Genomic DNA, 10,287 nt, shown 5'->3' with positions numbered 1-10,287 from the left:
GTACAACCAATCTCCAGAACTTTTTCATTTGCAAAACAGAAACTCTGTACCCATTAAATAACAACTGTTTGTTTCACCTTCCTCTGGTGCCTGGCAACCACCATTCTACTTTCCATTTCTAAGAATTTGACAATTCTAAATATTTCTCATACGTGGACTCATACAGTATTTGTCTTTTTGTGACTGGCTTATTTCACTTAGCATAATGTTTTCAAAAATCATAGAACTTGTAGAATGTGTCAGAGTTTTCTTCCTTTTGAAGGCTAATTAATATTGCATTGTATGAATAGATCGCATTTTGCTTATCTGTTCATCCATTAATGGACACTTGGGTTAGTTTTACCTCTTGGCTATTGTGAATAGTGCTGCTATGAATATGAGTATGTAACTATCTCTTTGAAATCTTGCCTTGAATTCTTTTGCATATATATGCAACAGTGGAATTGTTGGATCATATGGAAACTGCCACACTGTTTTCCTAGTGTCTGCACCATTTTACATTCCCAACAGCGCACTAAAGTTCCAATTTCTCCTTATCTTTATCAACTCTTTTCTTTCTTTTTTCTTTCCTTCTTTCTTTTCTTCCTTTTTCTTCGTTCTTTCTCTCTCCTTCCTCCCTTCCTTCCTTCCTTCCTCTCTCTCTCTCCTTCCTTCCTTCCTTCCTTCTTTTTTCTTCATTCTAATGGGTGTGAGTGATATCTCATTGTTGGTTTTGATTTGCATTTCCCTAACGATTAACAAAGGTGAATATCTTTTCATATGCTTCTTGGCCATTTATATCTGTTTATATATCACTTTTGAGAAATGTCTGTTCAGATTATTTTTCCATTTTTAAATCAGGCTATTTATTGTTTTGTTGTTGAGTTGTAGGAGTTCTTAATATATTCTGGATATTAATTCCTTATCAGATGTATTTATAAATATTCTCTTTAATTCCATAGTTTGCCTTTTACTCTGTTGCTTGTGTCCTCTGATGCACAGAAGTTTTAAAATTTTGATATATTTCAATTTGTCTACTTATACTTTTGTTGCCTGTGTTTTTGGTGTCATGTCCAAGAAATCTTTCCCAAATTCAACGTCATAAAACTTTTCCTGGCCGGGCTCGGTGGCTCAAGCCTGTAATCCCAGCACTTTGGGAGGCCGAGACGGGCGGATCACAAGGTCAGGAGATCGAGACCATCCTGGCTAACACGGTGAAACTCCGTCTCTACTAAAAAATACAAAAAACTAGCCGGGCGAGGTGGCGGGCGCCTGTAGTCCCAGCTACTCCGGAGAGGCTGAGGCAGGCGAATGGCGTAAACCCGGGAGGCGGAGCTTGCAGTGAGCTGAGATCCGGCCACTGCACTCCAGCCCGGGCGACAGAGCAAGACTCCGTCTCAAAAAAAAAAAAAAAAAAAACACACACACACACACAAACAAACAAACAAAAAAACTTTTCCTCTATATTTTCTGGTAAGCATTTTATAGTTTTAGGTCTTCAGTTTAGATCTTTAATCCATTTTGACTTGATTTTTTTTTTATGTGGTGTAAGATAGAGGTCCAAATTCATTCTTTTGCATATGGATGTCCAATTTTCCCAGCATCATTTGTTGAGGAGACACTGTTTCCCCATTGAACAGTTTTGACACTCTTTCCAAAAATCATTTGACCCTGTGTATGAGAGCTAATTTCTGAGCTTTCTTATTCTATTCCATTGGTCTATATGCATGTCTTTATGCCAGCACCACATAGTTTTGATTAATACAGCATTTTAATAAGTTTTGAAATCAGGAAATGTAAAACCTCCATCTTTTTTCTTTTTTTGAAGATTGTTTTGGCTATTCAGGGTCCCCTGCAATTTCATATGAATCTGAAGATGAATGTTTCTATTTCTGCAAAAAATGCCACTGATATTTTGATAGGAATTGTGTAAATGTGTAGATTGCTTGGGTAGTATTGACATGTTAACAATATTAAGTCTTTTAACTAATAAACAAAAATGTATTTACATTTATTTGTGTCTTCTCTTATTTCCTTAAACATTGTTTTGTAGATTTCAGTATACAATTTTTTGACCACCTTGGTTAAGTTACTCCTAACTATTTTATTCTTTTTGATGCTATTGTAAATGGGATTGGCTTCTTCTTATTTTTTTTTGGATTGTTCATTGTTAGTGTATAGAAACACACCTGAATTTTTGTGTTGAGTTTGTATCCTGCAACTTTGCTGAATTTGTTAGTTTGAGTAATTAAAAAAATAATAATTGGTGAAATCTTTAAAGTGTTCTACACTTAAGATTATGTCTGCAGACAGAGATAATTTTACCTCTTTCCTTCACACTGTGCCTTTTACTGATTTTTCTTGCCTAATAGTGCTGGCTTGAGCTTCCAGGACTGTGTTGAATAGAAATGGCAAAAGTGGGCATCATTGTCTTGTTTCTGATATTAGAGCAGGAGCTTTCAGTCTTTCACCATTGAGTATGAAGTGAGCTGTGAATTTTCCATATATGGCTTTTATTATGTTAGGGTAGTTTCCATCTATCCTTAGTTTATTGAGTTATTTTATTGTATTATTCAAGGTTGTTGAATTTTGTCAGGTTCTTTTTTATATCAATTGAGATGACCAAGTTTTTTTCCCTTCATTTTCTTAATGTGATATACTTACTACATTGATTGATTTGTTACTGTGATATATTACATTGATTGATTTTCATGTGTTGAATCATCCTTGCATTCCAGAAATAAATCTCACACAGTCCTTGTGTAGAATCTTTTTAATATGCTGTTGAATTCTGTTTGGTAGCATTTTGTTGAGGATTCTCTGTCAATATCCATCAGATATTAGTCTATAGCTTTCTTGAAGTGTTTTTGTCTGGGTTTGGTATAAGGTTAATGCTGGCCTTATAGAATGAGTTTGGAACTCTTTAATTTTCTGGAAGAGTCTGAGGATAATCAGTATTAATTCTTCTTTAAATGTTTAGCAGAATTCACCAGTGAAACCCTTTTGGTCCTGGGCTTTCTTTGTTTGACAGTTGATTAATAATTCAATCTCATTACTAGTTATAGATCTGATTCATATTTCTATGTCTTTCTGATTCAGTCTTGGCAAGTATGATATATATTCTTAATTCAAGATCACCCTTGCAAAACTTGTATTTGATTACCAAGAGATTTGATATGCTAGTTATGGAAGTTTTGAGCATCACTTTACGACATACAGATAGGAACAAATTAAATTCTATTAGGGTTTTTGTGTTATTTAAATTTGCCTAAAATTTCTAGAGCTACTTATGATTAAACTACTTCAGGATGGTTGGATTTAACTCTTATCCCACCATTTCCCTATTTACAACCAATTTGTTAAAATTTAAAAAATTACACCTCAGCAATATCTTTCAAATATTTATTCCCTTTCCTAGCCCACTGTCATTTCCTTATATCAGGTCCTTAGTATATCTTGCACAGACTACTTCAATAGCCTCATAACTTGTCTTCCTGCTTCTTCCTGTCCAGCTTTGTCCTCCACACCTTGATACATTTCTGAAACTTATATATGATTATATCATTTTTCATGCCTAGGAATAATCCATGTATTTTATCTTCCTATTCCACAAAGTTCAAAATCCTCAGAATAGAAGACTCTCTCCAAGTGTCTGTAACTTGCCCCACTCTAGCCTCATCTACCTCCACTTCTTCCTTGCCACCTACCCCCATTCCAAATTTGTTCCATCTCAATGTATTCCACATTCTATAGAACACCCGAGTTTTTCATTTTTCTGTGCTTTTGCAATGTGCTGTTTCTGGGTGGTAAAGTTTCACTCAAACCTTTAGAGATAAGGCAAAAGTCATTTCTTTACTGAGACTTCTCAGACGCCAAATGTTATGTCCTTCAAGGTCATGCCACAAGGCACTTGTAACTTAGTAGAATGCAAGTACTTATGTCAATATGTCTTATAATTATTATCCTAATGTTCACCCCACAAAACTCTGACCCTTTAAGGGTAGGATATGTCCCCAAATTATCTTTGTATAGAGTGCCAAACACAGTGTCCAGTATATCCACAGTGTCCAAGCACAGCTAGCACAGAGTAGCTAGTAGCTAGCTACTTAATGAATGCTTTTTTTTTTTTTTTTTTTTTTTTTAATACGGAGTCTCACTCTGTTGCCCAGGCTGGAGTATAGTGGCGCAATCTCGGCTCACTGCAAGCTCTGCCTCCCGGGTTCACGCCATTCTCCTGCCTCGGCCTCCCGAGTAGATGGGACTACAGGTGCCCGCCACTGCGCCCAGCTAATTTTTGTGTTTTTAGTACAGACGGGGTTTCACCATAGTCTCCATCTCCTGACCTCGTGATCCACCTCCCTCAGCCTCCCAAAGTGCTGGATTACAGGCGTGAGCCACCACGCCCAGCCATGAATGCTTATTTAATAAGTGTTTATTCTGGGGGATGAATAACATTGAAAAAGACCTGAACTTTATTGCTTCTTCTCCACTGACTACTTATGTGACCTTGGGTGAGTCATTTGTCTTCTCAAGGTCTGTTTCTTCATTTGTGAGTGAAAGATGATGACAGATAATCTCCAACATCCCTTACAGCTCTGACATCTTATTATTGCCATTTCTATTTATGCAAAAGACAACCTTAATTATTAAAATAACTTCATTGTCCATGACACTCAAGGAAAACAAAAACCAAAACCAAATATCTTTACCTTATTTGACTTTACGTTTCACGTTCATTCTTGAGTGAAAGCATTCTAATCTCCATGAGCATGCCCAATTTTACATCTGTATAATGAATTAAAACGTTATATGTCATTTGTTTAAATCCATAGCTCTGTTTATATTTTTCCAGTGTTCCAAACCATAGGTTTATAATACCTCTGTCCCTGGTGGAGGCACAAGAGAAGATATATTTTTAAATAATACAGTATTTAATAAAATAATATTTATCATTTAAAATGTCTTACAAGTATAATATAATAACACTATAAATAATTTAAAAATTAAGAGTTATCTTTAAAGTCAACTAATTTCCTGTTTTGTGCTCCTTTTCTTTGTTGATTCAGATTTTATGTAGTTTCAAGGATGGTATCACTTAATTTTATATCCTAGTGTTTTCATTTAGCACATCATCAGCAATTTGTACTATTTCTACTTAGACCCATAACTGTTATTTTGGAAGTCTGCATAAGGTTCCTTCGCTGGACATTGAAAAATTTACTTAATTATTTTCCTATTGTTGACCAGTTAGGTCACTTTCTTTTATTTAACATTATAAATGATTCTATAACAAATATCTTTCTATACTCAGAATCTTCTTTACTTGGTATTTTTTTCTTAAGATGCATTTCTAGAAATGAGATTATTTGATTAAAGAGTAATATTGCTAATTTTAGAGTTAAATTTGGAAATTATCTACACAAGTATAATTTTAGGGGCAATATAGTCCAAATATCTTATTTTATACAGATTATGAATATTTCAATCAATATATTAATTATTTTTCTGAATTTATTGTGTCATGTAATAAGAATGCATTTGGCTGCAAGTAAAGAAAAAAATAAATCCACTCAACAGTGGCTTATACAGATCAGAGTTTAATTTCCTTACATAATAAAAAGTCTAGCAGTAGGTGGACTGTATTGGGCTGGCAACTGCTCAAAGAAGTCACCAAGGACTAAGGCCTGTTACATTTTCTGACTCTTCCATGCTTAGTGAATGGTTTTCATCTTCATGGTTGCAAGATGGTTATTACACTTGTAGGCATTGAGCTCCTCTCTAAGCACGAAGAAGGAAAAGGGCAAAGGACTGAGAGGGCATATTATCTTTCTGTAGTAATAAAACACATCTCCAGAAGAAGCTCCATTTGATTATTTAGGCTTTGATCTCCTTGTTCAGAACCAGGTCACATAGTCACACTTCACTTAAGGGCAGTGGAAAAGAAAGCATTTCATCTTGTACATCTCTATATTCTAGGAAGATGAAGAAAGGGAATGTGAATAACTTTTAAGTTAAAAGGTCATGGCGTTTGCCACTTGACTTTCATTACTCTACATAAAAAGAAGTGAAGAAGAAAGGAAATGGTTTTCATTTATTACAATTAAATGGTAATCTCTTTCAGAGAAGTTATCTAATTGTATCCATCTTTGAATCCTTAGCATTAGCAGAATGTTCATATAGAAGAGGCTCAAAAACTTTTGTAATGTGTTGAAACAGTAAATATATGTTCCCTGAAAATCTAAATGGATTAATTAAAAAGTCATATTAGATTAGCATCATTTTCCTTGATAGCATTTCTTGTCCGATACCTTAGGGAAATGCAATAAAAAGAATATTAGGCGTAGTTTGCCAACTAAACTTTGTACACAAATGCAGGAATGCGGATTCAATGAGAGTCCAGTTGAATGTTTTAATATGGATTTTAATAACTATACACAAAAGTTATTAATTAGTGGAACATTAGAATGTTTAGCACCAAAAGAGTAGGGTCTTTAGTTTTTTCTCACTGAATTACTGGTACTTAGAACAGTATATTACAATTACAAGTAGACATTTACTAACTGCCTGTAAAACAAATGACTGTCAGAATGAATTAGGTTTCTAGGAGTGCATTCCACATTCTGATGCCAACCTTATCCTTTTTGGGAGGAAATTTATTGGTGACTTCATTGAGTTTGTTGCAGATCAGGTCTGCTCTTGATAAATAACCAAGAAAAATAGTGAATGCAATGAATGACAGACTCTGGATCCCGAATACTTTTGCATGAGAGAGTGAGAGTCAGAATACAGCAAGAGAAAATTTAGTGGGAATGCAAGCTAATTCCTCAATTTGCCCCCCACAAACTAGCTGCTCAAGTACAGAATCATTGTAAATTATATATATGTTTTTTGGTACACCAGCAGTTCGAATGAGGAATAATGATAAAAAAAATGGAAAGCACTTTATGACAGAAACTGTTGAAAATGACTAGGTTGTCTTAGAAAGTAGTGACTCTTCTGTAACTTCAATTGTTTAAGTCTAAAAAAAAAATCACATGAAGAGATGCTGTGGGAGCATCATGCATGAGAGAGGGCTGGACTGGGTAATGTAAAGATCTCTTCCCTCCTAGCAATATAATAGTTCTATTTTTTAGTTAAATCTAGCTTAGACACTGCCTGTTGAAATCAATTCCTATCAATAGAACCTAAAATATTTTTCTCCATACTAATTCAGCAAGCTCCCACTGTAGCTTCATATTTTTTACGGCCATGATATAAGTCTGACAATCTTCAACTCTAGGTTTAACACAGGCACAGTTTAACGCAGACACAGTTATATGTCAGCTAATGACTGAGAAGGGCAGTTTAGGGAGCAAGAGGCTTCTCTGACATGTTGACATGAGAAGTAAAACCTGGATGATAAGAAGAATCAGAGTGTATAAGACACGACTTATGTCCCCAGAATGGCTGGCCTCCATCTATTCTCTCACACCCTTGTGTCTTTGCTTGCTCAATGGCCAGCCCAAGCCACCATTGCCATTGCCATTGCCCTGTATCCCATCTGTGCCAGTGACCTCAGCCTCCCCCAGTGACTGGATTCCACTGAGATTGCATTAGAAGGAGACTCACAAGTTTGGTGCTCAGGTGCAATCAGTCTGTATCCTTAGAGGTTCCTCCAATCACTAGGGGATCAGGGTTCCCTAGCAGTTGCCATAAAGAGCTAGTAACACAGCCTGGAGGTGAGGGTGAATTAATTAGTTCTCTAAGGGACAAACTTCAACCAGTTTCAACAGGAGACAGGAAGACACTGGCAGAGAATCTCCACTCTCTTCTGTGGACAGAATGTTTCTAGGTATGATGACGTAGGTCCTGTCTGGAAGAAGTGCTAGTGACCAAGAAAGCAGGTATGTTGTTTTGTGATGCTGTAGTCTTTCATAACTCACCACCTTGAATTTACTTTCCCCTTCTTTTAAGCCTTGATTCTCTTTTTCCTTCATTCTTGAGTCCTGGAATTACAACTTCACGTAAAGCCTTGGCTTGTAAGTTTTGCCTCAGGATCTGTTTTCTAGGAAGCTCAGGCAAAAACAAACACAATGCAAAAATATGAACCATAGTTCAGGAACTGTGCTCAGGTTCATGGAGGTGCTCAGGTTTCTGCAGTACATTCCCAGGGGCACCACGGGATATATTAAAATTTTGAAGGAAACTCAGAGATACTTATTTGTTAGACACCATGCATACTACTGGCCCAATGTAGTTGATAGTTTCAACACTAGATTACACTACATTCTTTCAGTGATATCATTACATTTGCAAAGCTGGGTTTTGGTGGTTGCAATTTAATGTGGTATCAAAGAGCAATACCACATGAAAATTAGTGTGGACGAGACGGGCGGATCACGAGGTCAGGAGATCGAGACCATCTTGGCTAACACGGTGAAACCCCGTCTCTACTAAAAATACAAAAAATTAGCCGGGCGAGGTGGCCGGCGCCTGTGGTCCCAGCTACTCGGGAGGCTGAGGCAGGAGAATGGCGTGAACCCGGGAGGCGGAGGTTGCAGTGAGCTGAGATCCGGCCACTGCACTCCAGCCTGGGCGACAGAGCAAGACTCCGTCTCAAAAAAAAAAAAAAAAAAAAAAAAAAGAAAGAAAAGTAGTGTGGAACAGGAAATGAAGGTGGTGGTGTCTAATATAATCCTAAGATTTGAGAGGTTGTGTCATGCCCATTACTATCCCATTGGTGATTGTGCCTGCTTATAAATGAAATACAAACCTTTTTTCTTTCAATTTATGTTTTTTTCAAATAGTTGCTAATGTTGTCAAGAAGTAAATGTTTATTGGATTGTTAGTACCTGAATGCTTAATAAACACAAGTGTTAGGTTCGTCTTCATAAATCTCAGCTTAGAAGTGCCACGAAAAATAATTACTGAGACATTCAGTAAGGGTGGTGTGAACTCAGAAAGTCTGGGAACCTCTGAGGTGGAGCTTTATGGGGAGGCAGGAATAAGCTTAGCATGTGATATGGTTTGGCTCTGTGTCCCCACCCAAATCTCATCTCCAACTGTAATCCTCATATGTCAAGGGAGGGACGTGGTGGGAAGTTATTGGATCATGGAGTTGGTTCTCCATGCTGTTTTCATGATAGTGAGTTAGTTCTCATGAGATCTGATGGTTTTATGAGGGGTTCTTTCCCCTTCATTCTCTGCTCTCTCTCTCCTACGGCCATGCGAAGAAGGTGTTTGCTTTCCTTTCACCTTCCTCCATGATTGTAAGTTTCCTAAGGGTTCCCCAGCCATGCGGAACTGTGAGTCAATTAAGTCTCTTTCCTTTAGAAATTACCCAGTCTCAGGGAGTTCTTTATAGCAGTGTGAAGATGGAGTAATACAGCATGTATGAGAAAAGGGATGTTAGGAGAGCTGAGTGAGAAGGTGAGTGATTGCAGGGATGGAGGAGGCACAGGAGAGACCAAGTAGGGCCTTGTAGGCTTTGACAAGGAAGCTTAGTTATCATTTCTGTACAACATGATACATGCAAGCTTAATTCTGGAAACAACTTCTTCTTTTCTTCCTCAGTGACAACATTTTCAAAAGCTCTATTATCTTTCTCTGGTTTTATACATAACTGAGGTCTCCAAAGTGTGCATATGCATATTTAAATGTGTCACTTGCTTTTTAAAAAACATGACTATGTGTTATTTCTGGAAAATTCCTGAAGTTCCTGAAAACTACATACATTTAAAAATGTTAGATACAATGTTCTCACTATTATTTGGTCTTGCAGTCTTATCTAGGCTTAAGTTTTTTTTCTTCTTTCTTTCAAACTTCACATTGAGGCCCTTTTATCAAGTCGAGCATTTAGGAGACTCAAGTTTGGTATTTAAGACTAGGATGATACTTCTTTTAGATTGAACAGTAATTAATAATGGAAAGGTGAGTTAAGAAGCTCACCAAATGGAGCATGGCTTTGGGCCCAGTGATGGAAACATCGTCCATCTGAGGTCTGAGATTATACTTTCAGGTCCAGACACTAGATGTTTCAATACATCTAGAGATGCTCATTTTCTTGGTTATGTACTTATGTTATTCAAAATCACATGCAATGCAGTTTCAAAGCAGAATGTCAATTTATTTTTGTGATTAGAATGCTTTTGACCCATTTTCAAGGATTCCACTTTTTAGTGTCAAGGAAACTAAGAAGCAGGATGAATAATTACAAGGTTACTTGGCATCATTGAAAAATAGAAAGGAAAATAAATTGTTCAAGAGAATGACTAATATTTTAAGTAACTTCTCAGGAGGCCACCCCACAACAGAATTCATTTGTCTTTT

This window comes from Piliocolobus tephrosceles, chromosome 8 (assembly GCF_002776525.5).
Source record: "Piliocolobus tephrosceles isolate RC106 chromosome 8, ASM277652v3, whole genome shotgun sequence".
Lineage (NCBI taxonomy): Eukaryota > Metazoa > Chordata > Mammalia > Primates > Cercopithecidae > Piliocolobus > Piliocolobus tephrosceles.
The sequence above is the reverse complement of the archived record's forward strand: the minus strand, read 5'-3'. Positions refer to the sequence as shown.